Genomic DNA, 22,017 nt, shown 5'->3' on the forward strand with positions numbered 1-22,017 from the left:
CATCATTCATCACGACTTTGGCCATATCATATCACATACCACTTGCTGCAAAAACAAGTTAGACGTCCTCTAATTGTTGTTGCAAGTTTTACGTGGCTGAATTAGGGTTCTAGCAAGAACGTTTTCTTACCTACGTTAAAGCCACAACGTGATTTGTCAACTTCTATTTACCCTTCATAAGGACCCTGTTCATCGATTCCGCTCCAACTAAAGCAGGAGAGACAGACACCCGCCAGCCACCTTATGCAACTAGTGCATGTTAGTCGGTGGAACCGGTCTCACGTAAGCGTACATGTAAGGTTGGTCCGGGCCGCTTCATCCCACAATACCGCTGAAGCAAGAAAGGACTAGTAACGACAAGAAAGTTGACAAATCTACGCCCACAACAAATTGTGTTCTACTCGCGCAAGAAGAACTACGCATAGACCTAGCTCATGATGCCACTGTTGGGGAACGTTGCAGAAAACAAAAAAAAATTCCTACTCGTTTCACCAAGATCATCTAGGAGTTCATCTAGCAACGAGTGATTAGATGCATCTACATACCTTTGTAGATCGCGAGCGGAAGCGTTCAAAGGAACGGTGATGATGTAGTCGTACTCGACGTGATCCAAATCACCGATGACCAGCGCCGAACGGACGGCACCTCCGCGTTCAACACACGTACGGAACAGCCACGTCTCCTCTTCTTGATCCAGCAAGGGAGGGAGGAGAGGTTGAGGGAGATGGCACCAGCAGCAGCACGACGGCGTGGTGTTGATGGAGCTGCAGTACTCCGGCAGAGCTTCGCTAAGCACTATGGAGGTTGAGGAGGTGTTGGGGAGGGAGAAGGAGGCAACCAAAGGCCAAGGACTCAAGGTATGAAGTCCCTCCTCTCCCCCACTATATATAGGGGTGCCAAGGGGGGGTGGTGCGCAGCCTAGGAGATCCAATCTCCTATGGCCGGCGGCCAAGGGGAGGTTTCCCTCCCCCCCAAGGCACCTAGGAGGTGCCTTACCCTCCTAGGACTCTTGTCCCCTTAAACCCTAGGCGCATGGGCCTATGTGGGGCTGGTGCCCTTGGCCCATTAGGCCAAGGCGCACCCCCTTACAGCCCATGTGGCCCCCCGGGGCAGGTGGACCCACCCGGTGGACCCCCGGGACCCTTCCGGTGGTCCCGGTACAATACCGATAACCCCGAAACTTGTCCCGATGCCCGAAACAGGACTTCCCATATATAAATCTTTACCTCCGGACCATTCCGGAACTCCTCGTGACATCCGGGATCTCATCCGGGACTCCAAACAACATTCGGGTTACTGCATATACATATCCCTACAACCCTAGCGTAACCGAACCTTAAGTGTGTAGACCCTACGGGTTCGGGAGACAAGCAGACATGACCGAGACGACTCTCCGGTCAATAACCAACAGCGGGATCTGGATACCCATGTTGGCTCCCACATGCTCCACGATGATCTCATCGGATGAACCACGATGTCGAGGATTCAATCAACCCCGTACGCTATTCCCTTTGTCTATCGATATGTTACTTGCCCGAGATTCGATCGTCGGTATCCCAATACCTCGTTCAATCTCGTTACCGGCAAGTCACTTTACTCGTACCGTAATGCATGATCCCGTGACCAGACACTTGGTCACTCTGAGCTCATTATGATGATGCATTACCGAGTGGGCCCAGTGATACCTCTCCGTCATACGGAGTGACAAATTCCAGTCTTGATCCATGTCACCCAACAGACACTTTCGGAGATACCCGCAGTCTACCTTTATAGTCACCCAGTTACGTTGTGACGTTTGGCATACCCAAAGCACTCCTACGGTATCCGGGAGTTACACGATCTCATGGTCTAAGGAAAAGATACTTGACATTGTAAAACTCTAGCAAACGAACTATACGATCTTGTGCTATGTTTAGGATTGGGTCTTGTCCATCACATCATTCTCCTAATGATGTGATCTCGTTATCAATGACATCCAGTGTCCATAGTCAGGAAATCATGACTATCTGTTGATCAACGAGCTAGTCAACTAGAGGCTCACTAGGGACATGTTGATGTCTGTTATTCACACATGTATTACGATTTCCAGATAACACAATTATAGCATGAATAAAGACAATTATCATGAACAAGGAAATATAATAATAATGCTTTTATTATTGCCTCTAGGGCATATTTCCAACACCGCCCGCTCCGCGGCGATCAGCTCCTCCGCCTGCAGGTGCTCCTGGAGGAGATGGTGGTTGTAGGTGGCGTCGGCCTGCGCCTCCCGGAACTGTGCTACCTCTTGAGCACTGCGTTGGTTTTCCATTGAAGAGGAAAGGGTGATACAGTAAAGCAGCGTAAGTATTTCCCTCAGTTTTTGAGAACCAAGGTATCAATCTAGTAGGAGATCACGCTCAAGTCCCACGCACCTACACAAACAAATAAGAACCTCGCAACCAACGCAATAAAGGGGTTGTCAAGCCCTTCTCGGTCACTTACGAGAGTGAGATCTGATAGATATGATAAGATAATATTTTTGGTATTTTTATGATAAAGATGCAAAGTAAAATAAATGGCAAAGGAAATAACTAAGTGTTGGAAGATTAATTTTATAAAAGATAGACCCGGGGGCCATAGGTTTCACTAGTGGCTTCTCGAAAGAGCATAAGTATTACGGTGGGTAAATGAATTACTGTCGAGCAATTGACATAATTGAGCATGGTTATGACAATATCTAGGTATGATCATGTATATAGGCATCACGTCCGAGACAAGTAGACTGAAACGATTCTGCATCTACTACTATTACTCCACACATCGACCGCTATCCAGCATGCATCTAGAGTATTAAGTTCAAGAGAACAGAGTAATGCTTTAAGGAAGATGACATGATGTAGAGGGATAAACTCATGCAATATGATATAAACCCCATCTTTTTATCCTCGATGGCAACAATACAATATGTATCGGTTCCCTTTCTGTCACTGGGATCGAACACCGCAAGATTGAACCCAAAGCTAAGCACCTCTCCCATTGCAAGAAAGATCAATCTAGTAGGCCAAACCAAACTGATAATTCGAAGAGACTTGCAAAGATAAACCAATCATACATAAAAGAATTCAGAGGAGAATCAAATATTGTTCATACATAAACTTGATCATAAACCCACAATTCATCGGATCTCGACAAACACACCGCAAAAGAAGATTACATCAAATAGATCTCCAAGAAGATCGAGGAAAACTTTGTATTGAGATCCAAAGAGAGAAGAAGCCATCTAGCTAATAACTATGGACCCGTAGGTCTGAAGTAAACTACTCACACATCATCGGAGAGGCCATGGAGTTGATGTAGAGGCCCTCCGTGATCAATGCCCCCTCCGGTGGAGCTCCGGAAAAGGCCCCGAGATGGGATCTCTCGAGTACAGAAGGTTGCGGCGGTGGAATTAGGTTTTCGTGGTGCTCCTGGATGTTTGGGGGGGTACGTGGATATATATAGGAGGAAGAAGTACGTCGGTGGAGCAACGGAGAGCCCACGAGGGTGGAGGGCGCGCCCCCCTGCCTCGTGCATTCATCCCTTGTTTCTTGACGGCCACTCCAAGTCTCCTGGATCACGTTTGTTGAGAAAATCGCGTTCCCGAAGGTTTCATTCCGTTTGGACTCCGTTTGATATTCCTTTTCTTCGAAACCCTAAAGTAGGAAAAATAGCAATTTGGGCTGGGCCTCCGGTTAGTAGGTTAGTCCCAAAAATGATATAAAAGTGTAAAATAAAGCCCATTAACATCCAAAACAGATAATATAATAGCATGGAGCAATCAAAAATTATATATACGTTGGAGACGTATCAAGCATCCCCAAGCTTAATTCCTGCTCGTCCTCGAGTAGGTAAATGATAAAAGAAGAATTTTGGATGTGGATTGTTTTCTAACATATTTCTCAATGTAATTTTTCTTTATTGTGGCATGAATGTTCAGATCCGTAAGATTCAAGATAAAAGTTTAATATTGACATAAAAAATAATACTTCAAGCATACTAACTAAGCAATTATGTCTTCTCAAAATAACATGGCCAAAGAAAGTTATCCCTACAAAATCATATAGTCTGGCTATACTCTATCTTCACCACAAAAAATATTTAAATCATGCACAACCCCGATGACAAGCCAAGCAACTGTTTCATACTTTTGATGTTCTCAAACTTTTTCAATCTTCACGCAATACATGAGCGTGAGCCATGGATATAGCACTGTGGTGGAATAGAATGGTGGTTGTGGAGAAGACAAAAATGGAGAAGATAGTCTCACATCGACTAGGCGTATCAACGGGCTATGGAGATGCCCATCAATATATATCAATGTGAGTGAGTAGGGATTGACATGCAACGGATGCACTAGAGCTATAAGTATATGAAAGCTCAACAAAAGAAACTAAGTGGGTGTGCATCCAACTTGCTTGCTCACGAAGACCTAGGGCATTTTTGAGGAAGCCCATCATTGGAATATACAAGCCAAGTTCTACAATGAAAAATGTCCACTAGTATATGAAAATGATATCATAGGAGACTCTCTATATGAAGAACATGGTGCTACTTTGAAGCACAAGTGTGGAAAAAGGATAGTAACATTGTCCCTTCTCTCTTTTTCTCTCATTTTTTTATTTGGGCCTTTTTTTGGCCTCTTTTTTTTGTCCGGAGTCTCATCCTGACTTGTGGGGGAATCATAGTCTCCATCATCCTTTACTCACTGGGACAATGCTCTAATAATGATGATCATCACACTTTATTTACTTACAACTCAATACTTAGAACAAAATGTGACTCTATGTGAATGCCTCCGGCGGTGTACCGGGATGTGCAATGATGCATGAGTGACATGTATGAAGAATTATGAACAGTGGCTTTGCCAAAAATACGATGTTAACTACATGATCATGCAAGCAATATGACAATGATTAAGCGTGTCATAATAACGGAACGATGGAAAGTTGCATGGCAATATATCTCGGAATGGCTATGGAAATGCCATAATAGGTAGGTATGGTGGTTGTTTTGAGGAAGGTAAATGGTGGGTTTATGGTACCGGCAAAAGTTGCACGATACTAGAGAGGCTAGCAATGGTGGAAGGGTAAGAGTGCGTATAATCCATGGACTCAACATTAGTCATAAAGAACTCACATACTTATTGCAAAAATCTACAAGTTATCAAAGCAAAGTATTACGCGCATGCTCCTAGGGGGATAGATTGGTAGGAAAAGACCATCGCTCGTCCCCGACCGCCACTCATATGAAGACAATCAATAAATAAATCATGCTCCGACTTCATCACATAACGATTCACCATACGTGCATGCTACAGGAATCACAAACTTCAACACAAGTATTTCTCAAATTCACAACTACTCAACTAGCATGACTCTAATATCACCATCTCCATATCTCAAAACAATTATCAAGTATCAAACTTCTCATAGTATTCAATGCACTTGTATGAAAGTTTTTATTATTTCCATGTTGTTCTAAAGGACTCTCAAAATAATATAAGTGAAGCATGAGAGAACAATAGTTTCTATAAAACAAAACCACCACCGTGCTCTAAATGATATAAGTGAAGCACTAGAGCAAAAACTATATAGCTCAAAAGATATAAGTGAAGCACATAGAGTATTCTAATAAATTTCAATTCATATGAGTCTCTCTAAAAATATGTGTACAGCAAGGATGATTGTGGTAAACTAAAAAAACAAAGACTCAAATCATTCAAGACGCTCCAAGCAAAACACATATCATGTGGTGAATAAAAATATAGCTCCAAGTAAAGTTACCGATAGACGAAGACGAAAGAGGGGATGCCTTCCGGGGCATCCCCAAGCTTAGGATTTTTTGGTGTCCTTGAATTTTGCCTTGGGGTGCCATGGGCATCCCCAATCTTAGGCTCTTTCCACTCTTTGTTCCATAATCCATCAAATCTTTACCCAAAACTTGAAAACTTCACAACACAAAATTCAATATAGAAAATCTTGTGAGCTCCGTTAGCGAAAGAAAACAAAACACCACTTATAGGTACTGTAATGAACTCATTATTTATTTATATTGGTGTTAAACCTACTGTATTCCAACTTCTCTATGGTTTATAAACTCTTTTACTAGCCATAGATTCATCAAAATAAGCAAACAACACAAGAAAAACAGAATCTTTCAAAAACAGAATAGTCTGTAGTAATCTGTAGCTAACGCAAGTTCTCGAACCCCAAAAATTCTAAAATAAATTTCTGGACGTGAGAAGTTTATATATTAATCATATGCAAAAGGAATTAACTAAATATCACCTTCCAAATAAAAATGGCAGCAATTCTCGTGAGTGCTAAAGTTTCTGTTTTCTACAGCAAGATCAAAAAGACTTTCCCCAAGTCTTCCCAACGGTTCTACTTGGCACAAACACTAATTAAACACAAAAAAACACAACCAAAACAGAGGCTAGGTAAATTATTTATTGAATAACAGCAAGGAAAAATATTGGGTTGTCTCCCAACAAGCGCTTTTCTTTAAAGCCTTATAGCTAGGCATAAGATTTCAACGATGCTCACATGAAAGACAAGAATTGAAGCAAAAGAGAGCATCATAAAACATGTGACAAACACATCTAAGTCTAACATACTTCCTATGCATTGGCATCTTATAGGAAAACAAATTATCAAGGCAAGCAAAAACTAGCATATGCAAGGAAGCGGAAAGAAACAATAGCAATCTCAACATAACGAGAGGTAATTTAGTAACATGAAAATTTCTACCACCATATTTTCCTCTCTCATAATAATTGCATGTGGGATAATAAGCAAATTCAAAAAAATAGCTATCACATAAAATATTTTCAACACGATCCACATGTATGCAAAAGTTGACACTCTTCCAAAATAGCGGGATTAATATTAACTAAAGTCATGACCTCTCCAAACCCACTTTTATCAAAAACTTCATAAGATTGAACATTCTCCAAATATGTGGGATCTAAAGTTGACACTCTTCCAAACCCACTTTCAATATTATTGCAAACATTATTATCACTCTCATATTCATCATGGGGCTTAAATAACTTTTCAAGACCAAAAGAAGAATCACCCCAATCATGATCATTGCAAAAAGTAGTAGACATAGCAAAACTAGCATCCCCAAGCTTAGGGTTTTGCATATTATAAGCACTATTGACATTAATAGAATTTATACTATCTTCATTGCAATCATGCTTTTTATTCAAAGATCCATCGTGAATCACTCCATAAAGTACTTCATCACAATTTTCAGATTCACGAATTTCAAGCAAAACTTCATAAAGATAATCTAGTGCACAAAACTCACTAGCAATTGGTTCATCATAATTGGATCTCTTAAAAAGATTAGCAAGCGGATGAGGGTCCATAGATCTTAGGTTCTCTGTTTAGCAATAAATAAACAACTATTCCAACCAAACGAGCAAATGAGCCAAGTAAGACATCAAAGCAAATGGAAAGAAGAACAGAAGAAGGGCGAATAAAATGGCAAGGGTGAAGTGGGGGAGAGGAAAACGAGAGGCAAATGGCAAATAATGTAATGCGGGGGATAAGAGTTTGTGATGGGTACTTGGTATATTTTGACTTGGTAATGGCGCTAGAAATGACTCGTTGTGGGAGTCAAATCTTGACTTGACTTGGTGCGAATCTCCCCGGCAAAGGCGCTATAAATCCTTCTTGCTACCTCTTGAGCACTACGTTGGTTTTCCCTTGAAGAGGAAAGGGTGATGCAGTAAAGCAGCGTAAGTATTTCCCTCAGCTTTTAAGAACCAAGGTATCAATCCAGTAGGAGATCACGCTCAAGTCCCACGCACCTACACAAACAAATAAGAACCTCATGACCAACGTGATAAAGGGGTTGTCAAGCCCTTCTCGGTCACTTACGAGAGTGAGATCTGACAGATATGATAAGATAATATTTTTGGTATTTCTATGACAAAGATGCAAAGTAAAATAAATGGCAAAGGAAATAACTAAGTGTTGGAAGATTAATATGATAAATGATAGACCCGGGGCCATAGGTTTCACTAGTGGCTTCTCGAAAGAGCATAAGTATTACGTTGGGTGAACGAATTACTGTCGAGCAATTGATAGAATTGAGCATAGTTATGAGAATATCTAGGTATGATCATGTATAAAGGCATCACGTCCGAGACAAGTAGACCGAAATAATTCTGCATCTACTACTATTACTCCACACATCGACCGCTATCCAACATGCATCTAGAGTATTAAGTTCAAGAGAATAGAGTAATGCTTTAAGGAAGATGACATGATGTAGAGGGATAAACTCATGCAATATGATATAAACCCCATCTTTTTATCCTCAATGGAAACAATACAATACGTATCGGTTCCCTTTCTGTCACTGGGATCGAACACCGCAAGATTGAACCCAAAGCTAAGCACTTCTCCCATTGCAAGAAAGATCAATCTAGTAGGCCAAACCAAACTGATAATTCGAAGAGACTTGCAAAGATAAACCAATCATACATAAAAGAATTCAGAGGAGAATCAAATATTGTTCATAGATAAACTTGATCATAAACCCACAATTCATCGGATCTCTACAAACACACCGCAAAAGAAGATTACATCGAATAGATCTCCAAGAAGATCGAGGAGAACTTTGTATTGAGATCCAAAGAGAGAGAAGAAGCCATATAGCTAATAGCTATGGACCCGTAGGTCTGAAGTAAACTACTCACACATCACTGGAGAGGCCATGGAGTTGATATAGAGGCCCTCCGTGATCAATGCCCCCTCCGGTGGAGCTCCGGAAAGGCCCCGAGATGGGATCTCTCGAGTACAGAAGGTTGCGGCGGTGGAATTAGGTTTTCGTGGTGCTCCTGGATGTTTGGGGGTGTGGCGCCTCCGATTTGACCGTACACTAATCATGCACGCAAATGTGTACGATCAAGATCAGGGACTCACGGGAAGATATCACAACACAACTCTAGACACAAATTAAAATAATACAAGCTTTATATTACAAGCCAGGGGCCTCGAGGGCTCGAATACATAAGCTCAAATACACAAGAGTCAGCGGAAGCAATAATATCTGAGTACAGACATAAGTTAAACAAGTTGCCATAAGATAGCTAGCACAAACTGGGATACATATCGAAAGAGGCGCAGGCCTCCTGCCTGGGATCCTCCTAAACTACTCCTGGTCGTCGTCAGCGGCCTGCACGTAGTAGTAGGAGTCGTCGTCAACGGTGGCGTCTGGCTCCTGGGCTCCATCATCTGGGCACAACAATCGGGTACAGAAAGGGGGAAAAGAGGGAGCAAAGCAACCGTGAGTACTCATCCAAAGTAATCGCAAGCAAGGAGCTACACTACATATGTATGTATTGGTATCAAAAGGAAAAGGGGTATCATATGTGAACTGAACTGCAGAATGCCGGAATAAGAGGGGGATAACTAGTCATGTCGAAGACTACGCTTCTGGCCACCTCCATCTTGCACCATGTAGAAGAGAGTAGAAGGTAAGTTCACCAAGTAGCATCGTGTAGCATAATCCTAATCGGCGATCCTCCCCTCGTCGCCCTGTGAGAGAGCGATCACTGGTTGTATCTGGCACTTGGAAGGGTGTATTTTATTAAGTATCCGGTTCTAGTTGTCATAAGGTCAAGGTACAACTCCAAGTTGTCATGTTACCGAAGATCACGGCTATTCGAATAGATTAACTTCCCTGCATGGGTGCACCACATTTCCCAACACGCTTGATCCCCTTTGGCCGGACACACTTTCCTGAGTCATGCCCGGCCTCAAAAGATCAACACGTCGCAGCCCCACCTAGGCACAACAGAGAGTTCAACACGCCGGTCTAAATCCTATGGCGCAGGGGTCTGGGCCCATCGCCCATTGCACACCTGCACGTTGCGAACGTGGCCAGTAAGCAGACCTAGCCTCCCTAATACAATAGCAGGCGTTCCAGTCCAATCCAGCGCGCGCCGCTCAATCGCTGACGTCATGAAGGCTTCGGCTGATACCACGACGTCATTGCCCATAATTGTTCCCGCGTAGTTGGTTAGTGCGTATAGGCCAGTGGCCAGACTCAGGTCAAATACCAAGATATCGTTAAGCATGTTATTTTGAAATAACCGCGGACACCGACCAGGGCCAGGCCCACCTCTCTCCTAGGTGGTCCCAACCTGCCTTGTCGCTCCGCCATAGAGGTTCACTCAGAGGGCCGTCCGGACAAACGTCCTTTTGGACCCAATCCGTGAATCACTCGCGGGTACTCTACGAGCCGACCCGACTTTAGTCACCACAAGTATCATATAATATGTATATAAGTATATACCCGTGATCACCTCCCGAGTGATCACGGCCCGATAGTATAGCATGGCAGACAGACAAGAATGTAGGGCCACTGATGATAAACTAGCATCCTATACTAAGCATTTAGGATTGCAGGTAAGGTATCAATGACTATAGCAACAATAACAGGTTATGCATCAGGATAGGATTAACGGAAAGTAGTAACATGCTACACTACTCTAATGCAAGCAGTAGAGAGAAGAGTAGGCGATATCTGGTGATCAAGGGGGGGCTTGCCGGCGCGGCAGGCCGGCCGGCTGGAACGACAGCGAGCGGCGCGGCATGGGAGCACGAAGGGCGGGCGCGGGGCTTCACGATTGTGCAAGGAGGGGCGAGCTCGCGCGGGGCTGCGGCCATGGCTGTCAGCAGCGGCAGCAGCGGGTGGGCGACAAGCGCGAGCGAGTGCTGGCGGCTGTGCGAGAGCAGGCAACAGCGCAGGCGGAGGAAAAGGCCATGGCATCCTATGAAGGCAGCAGCAGTAGTAGCGCAAGAAGCAGCACAGCACGCAGAGCAAGCGGCAGCAGAAGCCGGCAACAACAGCAGCTCGCGGGTGCGCGCGCACAGGCAGGGCGGGGCCGTCGCGCGGGCTGGGTGCAGCCACGGGCAGAAACGAGAGGGGAGGGGGAGCGGCCAAGAGCGCGCGCGGAGCGCAGCATGCGTAGCCGGCAGCGCGGGCAGGGGTCACGGCGGGAGCGGGCGAGTATGTGCGGGAGCGGAGCTCCGCGGTCCGGCCACGGCAGCCGAAGGGCGTGGCGGCGACTAAACGATGATGTAACAGCGAGGGAAAAGAGGGGAATCAAAGGAGGGGCTCAAATAGAACGTGATGCTGAGCTCGAGGGAGCCGGGGATGCAGCGGTGGTGACGAATCAACGGCGAGGCAGTGGCGACCAAGGCGGAGGAGACGGCGATGGCGAGCGCACAGGCCGTGTCGTCTCGGTTTGGTGCTCAGGATGGATTAAGCTGGCCGCGGTGGATCTCCAGGATGTGTTCCCTCACATCAGAGACGTCGGTGGCCGCGACAACGGCGACGAGGTAGTGGTCACCGCAGGATCTCATGAGCTCGATTTGGTCCATAGGGGAAGGGGGCGATGGGGATCGAGGGGGGAATGTTTGAGACGGGGGCTAGGGTTTTGGTGGATGCCTTTATAGGCCGGGGGGAAGGCGACGTGGTGGCCATCCGGCCATGGCGCCGTCGGATGGTTGCCACGCCATGGCCTCTGCCTCTTCCTGTACGTGAGGTGAGGTACAGGAAAGGCTGGTAGTGGGTTGGGGCGCGTGCACTATGGCCACTAGGGTCTAGTGGCAACAATGCAGTTTTCTGTTTTTTTTAATTTATGTTTTATTCTGTCTCCTAAGTTTTGTATTTCCTTTTGATATAAAATGATTTTTTTCTATATATGAAATTTGTCACATAAATACTAGTCAACATTTTAGCTAGCACACAAGGTTTCAAGTCAATGTGAAAAACTAAAATATTTGTTTATTTTGCAACGGCTATTTTTTTTTTGTTGGGAAACTTTATATTTTACTAGGGATTACTCGATGTATCAAATGACGTTGGTTTCAACATGAAAATTAATCAAGGGGGTTTATATTAAAATCCAAACATTTTAGTTTTATAGTTTGAGGAAAATAATAATTTGACTTGTCTTTTAAATTTGAATTTTGAGGTCGGTTTGGAACAAAGTGATGATTAGCAAAAATTAGTTATGATGACGTGGCATCATTACAGGAGTTTACTGTAGCGTGACACCCGGGTGTTACAGGGAGTGTCAGTGTCAAAACTGGCGGATCTCGGGTAGGGGGTCCCGAACTGTGCGTCTAAGGCGGATGGTAACAGGAGGCAGGGGACACGATGTTTTACCCAGGTTCGGGCCCTCTTGATGGAGATAAAACCCTATGTCCTGCTTGATTTATTCTTGATGATATGAGTAGTACAAGAGTTGATCTACCACGAGATCGGAGAGACTAAACCCTAAAAGCTAGCCTATGGTATGATTGTATGTTGTCCTACGGACTAAAACCCTCCGGTTTATATAGACACCGGAGGGGGCTAGGGTTACACAAGGTCGGTTACAAAGGAGGAGATATACATATCCGTATTGCCTAGCTTGCCTTCCACGCCAAGTAGAGTCCCATCCGGACACGAGACGAAGTCTTCAATCTTGTATCTTCATAGTCCAACAGTCCGGACAAAGGATATAGTCCGGCTGTCCGGAGACCCCCTAATCCAGGACTCCCTTAGTAGCCCCTGAACCAGGCTTCAATGACGATGAGTCCGGCGCGCAGTTATTGTCTTCGGCATTGCAAGGCGGGTTCCTCCTCCGAATACACCACAGAATGAGTTTGAATACAAAGATAGTGTCCGACCCTGCAAAATAAGTTCCACATACCACCATAGAGAGAATAATATTTTCACAAATCTAATCTGCTGACACGTTTTGGCAACATGACATCATGCCATGGCCCGGTGATTATTCGAACCGTTTTTCTTTAACCAGCCCCGCACATAATGCGAGGCGGTTTCTTGACACGTCTTGTCAAAGCAGAGATCGTGTCCCCCTTATTACGGGATTCTCATCAATACGGGCGTGGGTAACCCAACCGCGCCATCAATTACGGCGCTTGGGGGATAAGCGAGTTTTACCAGGCTAGTGGGGGCGCATAGTTTTGTCCGCCCTTATAAAGGGATAAGGTTTAACCTTCTTCTACCCACGCCTTCTTCCTCCTTGCTCATCCATTCTCGCGCACTCGAGCTCCAACGCCCAAGTCCACATCCTTCTCCTCAACCTTCTCCAAACATGTCCGGAGTGGGAGGCAAGTGGATGGCTTCCTCCGTTACGGAGGGACACATCAAAAAGCTACGCGGAGCTGGATACTTAGCCGCGGATATCGCGCATCGGCTGCCAGCTGCGGGGCAGATCATCCCTACCCCGGAACCTCATGAGAGGGTAGTTTTCCTCCATCACTTCCTCCGCGGATAGGGGTTTCCCCTCCATCCATTCGTCTGCGGCCTTATGTTCTACTATGGGCTGGACTTTCATGATCTGGCCTCGAACTTCATCCTCAACATTTCGGCGTTCATCGTCATGTGCGAGGCTTTCCTTCACATCTGGCCCCACTTCGGTCTGTGGCTGAAGACCTTCAATATCAAGCCGAAGGTGATGGACGACCAACAAGCGGAGTGCGGCAGAGCCATGGTGGGCAAGATGCCCAATGTTATATGGCTCGAGGGCTCCTTCGTGGAGACCATAAAGGGGTGGCAATCGGCGTGGTTCTACATCACCGAGCCGCGCGACACCAACTGGGCGGCGGCCCCCGAGTTTCGATCTGGATTCCCTACGCGGCTCACTTCCTAGAAAGAGAAGGGCCTGTCCTGGGGTTCATCGGTGGAGCTGGACGGACTCCAGAAATGTATCCGGAATATGATAAGCAAGAAGCTTAAGCTTGTCAACATAGTTCAGGTCATGCTCTTCCATCGGATCCTCCCATGTCAACAACGGGATTTCAACTTATGAGAGTTCGACCCGGCCCGGCACCAGACTCTAAGCGAGCTCTTCGACACGACGCACAAGGACGTCTGGAGGGTGCTATTCAAGGGTGCCGAGGTCCCTCCTTCTCTTACCGAGGACCGCGGGCTAAGCGCGAAGCGCCCTGCGAATTCGGTGAGTTCTATACATCTAGTAGGATATTTATTTCCCATAGCTTAACCATGTGCGGGGTCTGAGCTCCATGCCTTTGACAGGACTGGGTGGAGACGTCGGGGCAGATTAACTGTCCGACCCCTCTGCCCGAAGATAATGCGGACGCTCTCCTGACGGAGATGCTGACTCTGGCTCCTTACAAGGTGCCGGAGAAGACCAAGAACAAGGCCAAGGGAACCCGAAAGAGTTCCCGGCGCCAGGTGGTATCAGACTCATCGCCCGATGACTCTGCGACGCACTCCTCCCACGAACACGAGGAGGAAGATGAAGATGCTCCCCCCCCCCAGCCGAGGGAGACAAGAAAAGGAAGGCCGCCCCAATCGGGGGGGCCGAAGGGTCCAAGAAGGGAAGGACTCTCCTTCCGGACTGCTCCACCGCCGCCGCCGAAGGTGAAGACGAGTGGCTGCTCAGGGCCAAGCCCCTGGCGAAGTCGTAAGTATTCGGATACTAGAGTAACTCATAGCATACCTTTGTCGCACTACTTCTCCTAACGCCGAATATGATTATGCAGACCGCCCCAAGCCCGTATCGACGTATCCTCGTCGGACGGCTCCTTGGACTCGTCGGATATGGATAGCGATCCACTTCCGACCGCCTCCTCCCCTTTCCCTACGGACAATGCCGAGGTATTGTCTCAAGAGGCGCCGGGTCGAGGGGAGACAGTCCCGGAGGCGCCTCAAGGCGACCTTCCGGACTGCGGGAGCAAAGGGAGTAAGGCTCCCGAGGGCTCCGAGTTCGGCCCTCGGCCGAACACCGCGCCGGAACCTCCAGTGGTTCCGGACTCGGGCAGGCGGCCTCCTTCCAAAAGGGGCAAGACGCCCGTGTCGGTGACCTCTGTCCATCTAGAGGGACCGGACAACCTGCTGGGAGCGCTTCACGGCGCTTCCCTCGACGAAGAGCACCGCACTAGTATGAGTGTGGTGATCAAGAAGGTTCAGTCTGCCAAGAGCGGACTGACTGAAGCCTGTGCCAGCCTTCTAACAGGCTTTGAGGTAAGTGTTTAAAATATAGGAAAAATATTACCGCATAGACAGTAGCCCCTGATGCTCTATTTGGTGTTCACAAGGAAAAGCCGAATAGAGGATCAAACAATATCTGCAGGAGTCTAATATAAGTATGTCTATATGTGTATGCAGGCTTCGCTGCTGACCTCTACCGCACTGACTGCGGAGGTCGCCGCACTGAAGCAGGACCTCGAGGGGTCCGAGAAAGAGCTCGGCCTTGCCAAGAGGCAGCTCGAAGAGAACAAAGGTAAGTAATACCTTGTCTATATATATATATATATATATATATATATATATATATATATATATATAGAGAGAGAGAGAGAGAGAGAGAGAGAGAGAGTGGCACTATTCTAATCCTGGGATTAGAATAACTATTTGGATCACGGGGCCCTATATAGGGCGAGCAGATGTCCTCCCAAACCTGCGGAGAAAAAAACACCCAGTCCCCTCCCTTGCCTTCTTCCCCCGATCCAGCATGCCTCCTGCTCCCGCCCCGCCTCCCACTCCTCCTCTGCCTTCTTCCCCGGAGCCATCCCAAACCTCCGGCTGAATCAGCCGCCGCTGCCCTCCCCAAAAACCACCGCTAGCACCGCCGCCCTCACCAGATCGTGCCGCCACCTCCACCGCCCTTCCCAGATCACCCAGCCACCGCCACCTCCCTCCCTTGTCGCACCGCCACCACTGTTTTCATCTGGCCTCTCCTGCACCGCGCCCCTGCTCATCGACCTCCGTGCGCGGCTGTGCGCCGCAACCATCGCCGGCGGCGAACCCCAACCACCATCAACCTGGGCGCGCCCCCCGGCTTGCTCTGATGCGGATCCGGTCAACCCTGTAACCCTTCCCTCCGGTGAGCCTCCTCCCGCCCTCTGCCTTCCTCTTCTCCTTGTCTACCTCTAGGGAGCTCCCCTTGATCCTCCCGTTCGTCCCACCCTTCCCCCACGTCCTTCAAGTGGCTGAGGCAGCACACAAGCCGTTCATCCCCACAACCTTGGGCCGTTCAACGACGCGGCCCAAGGACGTTCCGCTCCAGCGCCCGGATCACACTGTCACCATGCTTCGCGAGGCAAAGATCTTTCCATTATCCATTCGTCGACAGCGGATCATACTGAGAAGTCAAGTGTGTCTTCTTTCGCTCCTCTCCACTTTGATGCATGTATTGGATCCTCTGTCCCTCCTCTGCATTTGTATATGAACTGCAGTGTGGACACAATTTGAGCTTCCGTGTCTCTCTGATGCAAGTTCGCAAGTGTCATGTTTCGGTTGTTCGCCCCAGCAGCCATGAGGTGCTCCTACTGCCAACCAAGAACAGGGCCGAAACTGGGACATTTTTGTTCTCAAATGCATCGCTGCATTTTTGTGTATATGAACATTTTACTCCCTGTTCTTTACATTCTGTGATCTCCAATAGAGTTTGTGATGCAAAATGACTGTTGGATGGGTTATGCAGTGAAATGTCACCCTGGAAAAAGCTTTTTCGGTGTAATGTAACAGAGAGCACATAGATGAAACACTTACGAAGTTCAGAGAGATATAGGATAGTAATTCAATGGGGAAAAGTAGTGGCACTTAACTCTTTTTCATTGCGTGCACACTTCTGTCTGTATTCCCCCATTTTGTAGAAAGTGTAAGAGAACAGTATTATGCTCACAAACGGGAACTGTTATTCGATTATTTATTCATGTGAATGAATGCAATTTGTATATCAAACAAAAATTATGTGTTTGTTATCACGTGCCATATCATCTTATTTTTTGGAATCTTCATATGTACAATGTGTCATTCAAGAAAGTGCATGTTACAAAAAATACTCTCTAGTTATAAACAAACATGAACTTCGTATAAGCCCGTTGACAAAAAATAAATCATTGTGAGAAAAAGAAGTGCACCGAAAAAAGGTGTTAGTCTTCAGAAAACATAATAAGTTGAAATTAATATGACAGCTTAATTAGATATTTATAAAAAAAGTAAAAACAAGAAGTTCAATTTAAAATCACAAAATGGTTCAACGTTGATAAAAATGATATTTTCAGTCTCTAAAAAAACCAAGAAGGTCAAATTGAAATAATAGAGAAGTTCAATTTTTTATATAAAACAAATTTTCTCCATTTCCAGCAAGACCCCAAGTTCAAAATTAAGTAACGAAGAAGTTCGATATTTCTTCTTAGTGGCCACATATTGTGTTTTTTCATAAAAATGTGTGTTCCAACTTTCAAAAAATAGAGCAGTTTGATTTTTATAAAAACTCGGAATTTCCAAGTTATTAAAGAATAAATCCAACAAGTTCAAATTGAAAAAGGGAATTAGTTTGATGTTTATTTAAAAATAAAAAATTATTTTCCCAAAATAAAACAAAGAAGTTCAAATTAAAAAAAGCAAGAAGTTCGAAAATTGTAAAAACCTAAAATTTATATGCTCAAAAAGGAAGGTCAGATTAAAAAGCAAAGCGATTCAAAAAGGTTTATAAAAATAGATTTTCCCTGTTTTCAAGAAATACCTTGAAGTTCAAATTTTAATAATTGAGTGGTTCAATATTTATTACATAACTAGAACTTTTCAAGTTACTAATGAATAACACCAACAAGTCCTAATTAAAAAACTAAAGATGTTTGATATTTATAAAAAAACTTAGCTTTTTCCAAATACAAAATATTTAAACCAAGAAGTTAAATATAAAAAACAGAATAGTTCAATGTATATAAAAAAACTCAGGTTTTCTCGTTACTAGAGAATAAAATCAAGACGTTCAATTGGAAAAAAGCGGAGCAGTTTGATATTTATGTGAAAAAATCGGATTTTTATTGTTACTAAAGAATAAAATCAATAAGTTCAATTTCAAATAACGAAGAAGTTTGATGTTTCTAAAAAACCTCCAATTTTCACATTTCTAAAAAACACAATGAAGTTTAAATAAAAAGGGCAGAACGGTTCAATGTCTATAGAAAACTCAGATATTTTCACGTAACAGAGAGAAGTTCAGATTGATAACTGTCAGAAGTTCACGTACTACACGGTGTGCATTTGTGTATGAAGAAAAATAATGAAAAAGCAAAGGCTAAAAGTTTTGTTTCTATAAGTTCAAGTGCTCGGCCCAAGAAAGTTCAAAAATTCTTGTGAGAAAGGTTGAACAAAAATACATGACCGAAGTTCAAGGTGAAAACAGCGAGAAATTCAACTACTAGACGGAATGTGTTTCCGATAAGAATATAATAATAGAAAACAAAGAGCTTAAGAGGTTTGTTGCAATAAGTTCACGTGCTTCTCCATGCACGATTCACAATTTATATTGCGGGACACCCGACCTCCAATTACATATTTTAAAAATGGCAAAAAATGACGTCCCACCTTCAATTGCGTGTAATTCGACATATACACAAACATGCGACAGAAGTTCATAGTGAAAACAATGAGAAGTTCAAGTACTGCAAGGAATGCATTTCAGATGAAAATAAAAGTATAGAAAAATAAAAGCTTAAAAGCTTTGTTGAAAGAAGTTCAAGTGCTTTGTCCGGGGAAGTTCAAAAATTCTTGTGAGAGAGGTTCACCTTGTATTTCCATGTTCGTAAACACAAAAAAGAAATTGTTTTTTGCCTTTTAAAATAATTCTCTCAATCCACAAAGAAGTTCAGTTATTATTTGGGAGCAATTTGATTTCAAAAAGAAAATAAAAAATTCAAACTATACAAATGGAAAAAGTTCTTGTACTACATGGTGTGTTTAATATGAGAAAAATTAATAAAAAGACAAGGTCCAATTTTGTTGTTGTTATAAGTTCAAATCCTCGGTCAGGGAAAGTTAAAAAATATATTTGTGAGAGAGGTTTGTACAAAAGGAATATCATTTGTGTAACACTGACGAATGAATGAGATAATTACAAACAAAAGTGCGTCACAGAAGTTCAACGTAAAAACAGCAGGAAGTTCACCTACTACACTGAATGAATATCAAATGAAAAACTTTTCAAATCATCGCGAGTATGAAAAAATGATCAACACGGGAAAGTTGCGTGTTTACAGTAGCTTTCCACTAGTATATCACATGCTCAATTCCGGTGAGTTGATGGAGAGCTACGAGCGGTGGATGGAGAGCTACAAGCAAAAAAACACGTGAAAAACAGAGTGAAGTTCAAGTAGACATGCCGAGAAGTTCAGGTTCTTCACGCGGTGCATTTTCGAAGAATCTGTTTCGCGATAAAGGCAGAACGAATGATCTCGCCATTTTCGAAATTACTTGAAAACGGCCAGGATTCAGAGAAAACCATCAACATGAAAAAGTTTCGCATTTTCCGTAGATTTTCAGCGGTATATTATTTGCCCCATTCCGATAAAGTTTGTAGAAATTACGGCAAAAATACGTTTTAACCATTTTCAAAACTAACATAAAACCATAATGAATTAGGAGAAACAATATATACAAAAAAGTTTCACATTTCTTCAAGCTTTCCAACGCCATATCCTTTGCTGCATTTGGACGTACGGTTAAAAAATTAGCTCGAAAATACGAACTTGGTGGAACTTGTACCATTTTCTAAATTACTTTTAAACCATTCAAAATTAGAAAAAACTTTTAACATAAAAAAGTAGCGCATTTTCATAAGCTTTCCAACGCCATATTATTTGCCTCAATTGGATTAGCCATTTAGAAATGGCGTCAAAAATACGAACTCGGGTGTTCGGTTTACGAAATTTTACGATTTTCCGAATTACTCTTTAACCGTAGGGAATTAGAGAAAACTTTCAACATGTGGAAGGAGCGGTTTTGCAGCAGCTTTCCAACGCCATATTAGTTGCCTCATTCCGATAAACAGTTTAAAAATGCGATCGAAAATACGATTCATGTTTTTTGTATGAAGAAAAACGGATTTCAAAACTGCTCTTAAATCGCTTACATTTTACCAAAAATTTAACTTGGGTCATGATCCTGATGTCCATAGCTATCCAACGGTATAACGCAATCTCCATTTGGACACCTTTTAGATGAAGTTCAACCTAGTACTCGGGGAAGGCCAGGCGCGTTACTCGGGAAGTTCATGTTGTGATAAGAATATTATTCTGATCCCGTGATCAGAATAGTGTTCATGTATATATATATATATATATATATATATATATATATATATATATATATATATATATATATATATATACACACAAAAAAGATGCAATTGTGAAATGACAGGATCATCATGAATGTGCCAGGGGCCACGACCGAAGTGGCGACCCTGAGGCAAGCATCGTCCGAGGCCAAAAACAAAGCGGCCAAGGAGCGCACCGAGCGGGAAAGGCAAGAGGCACGGGTGGGCGAGGTGCAGCAAGAGCTCCAGGCTCTCGTGAAGAAACACGAGGCTTTGGAGCTTGACTCGAAGACACGAGAGTCCGAGCTTGCCGCGGCCCTCGAGAGCGCAAAGAATGCAAAGGCTGAAGCCCAAAAGGCCCTCCAGGATATTGAGGCGATGAGGAAGATAGTGGCGGGTAAGGCATTCAATATGCAAAGCAAGCATGTGAGAGTAAATTACTTGTTACTTACCCAGATTCGGAGCTCTCCAGGAGCATTCGCAGATTTGCCCCGCAGCGTGTCGGATGCCGCGAAGTTTTACCAGGCCGAGGAGGGAAGCTCGACGGAGAAGTTGTTCTGGTCTCAGTATACTGGGACCGAACACCCGGTGCCTATGAGCGACCAGCTGAAGCAACTGGTCGAGCTGCACAAGGCGGCCGAACAGGCCATGAAGGGCTTCATAGTCCAGATGTGGCCTGGCGACGCCCTTCCCAACATCTACTTCGGCCTGGTGAGGCGGCTTGTGGATGCCTGCCCACGGCTGGAAGTCATCAAGCGGTCCGTCTGCATCGAAGGTGCATGCCGGGCTTTCGCCCGTGCGAAGGTGCACTGGGCCAAGATGGACGCCGCGAAGCTGGTGAAGGAGGGGCTGCCACAGGGCAAGGAGCATCGCCACCCTGAGATGTATTATGAGGGTGTCCTGAAGGGTGCCCATCTTGTAGCGGACGAGTGTGCGAAAGATGTAATATTTGAATAAACTTGCTCGTGTGATCCTGTATTATGAAAACTTGTTCATATGCGCTATGCAACGCTTGTTTGAATTTAAAATATTACCTTATGTTCGGTTGTTTATCAAATCTGAGAGATGGCTAGTCGTCGGCTTTTGCCCCCATGCCACGAGTGTTGGGGTGTTCGGGATAAACCTAAGCACTCTTTCCCCATTTTTGGGTCCTTCGAGGGAGGTGCTCAGCACGACAAATAAGGCAATCAGACTATAATGCTTTATCACTCTCACTTAGCCATAGAATTCTATAATTTTAAATTTTGGCGAAGCCCCTAGTATTCGGAAGGCCAAATTCGGGGCGCTATACACGCCTTAAGCCGGACAAAGCCGACTCCTCGCTCTAAGCGGCATAAGCCTTTAGGGACTCGAAACCTCTCGAACAGCGACCAGTCTCTCGCCTTATCATGACAGTCAGTTTTAGCTTTCTCTATTGAGGTGCTTAGCCCAGCTGAACCGGGGCACAATTGCAGTAGTTCTCCCAGTGCTACCTTAGCCGATATAGCGGAACGTAAGGTACCAAAACATGGGAGCCGGGCAAACCCAACTATTGACCCAAGACATGATTCGGAGCTGATGCATATAATGCTATAAGTTCGGGGTGCCGCACTATCGAAAGTGTTTGGACTTCTCACGCCGTATTATGGGGTATGCTTAAGCCCCTAGCGTATTGGCCGTACCAGAGTGTACGGGTGCTAAATGTCATGAATAAAGGTCGCTATCACGAGGGGCAATGTGACGTAACGTTCTTTTGCACTAAGGGATTGAGCATACAAAAAAACTACATGGCAATCTCTGCTTCCCTCTGCGAAGGGCCTATCTTTTACTTTTATGCAAGAGTCAAAGTTTCTCTCTCTATTCCTTTCTATTTTTCTCCTTTGGCAAGCATCATGTGGTGAGGA

Source organism: Triticum dicoccoides, chromosome 3A, assembly GCF_002162155.2.
Source record: "Triticum dicoccoides isolate Atlit2015 ecotype Zavitan chromosome 3A, WEW_v2.0, whole genome shotgun sequence".
Lineage (NCBI taxonomy): Eukaryota > Viridiplantae > Streptophyta > Magnoliopsida > Poales > Poaceae > Triticum > Triticum dicoccoides.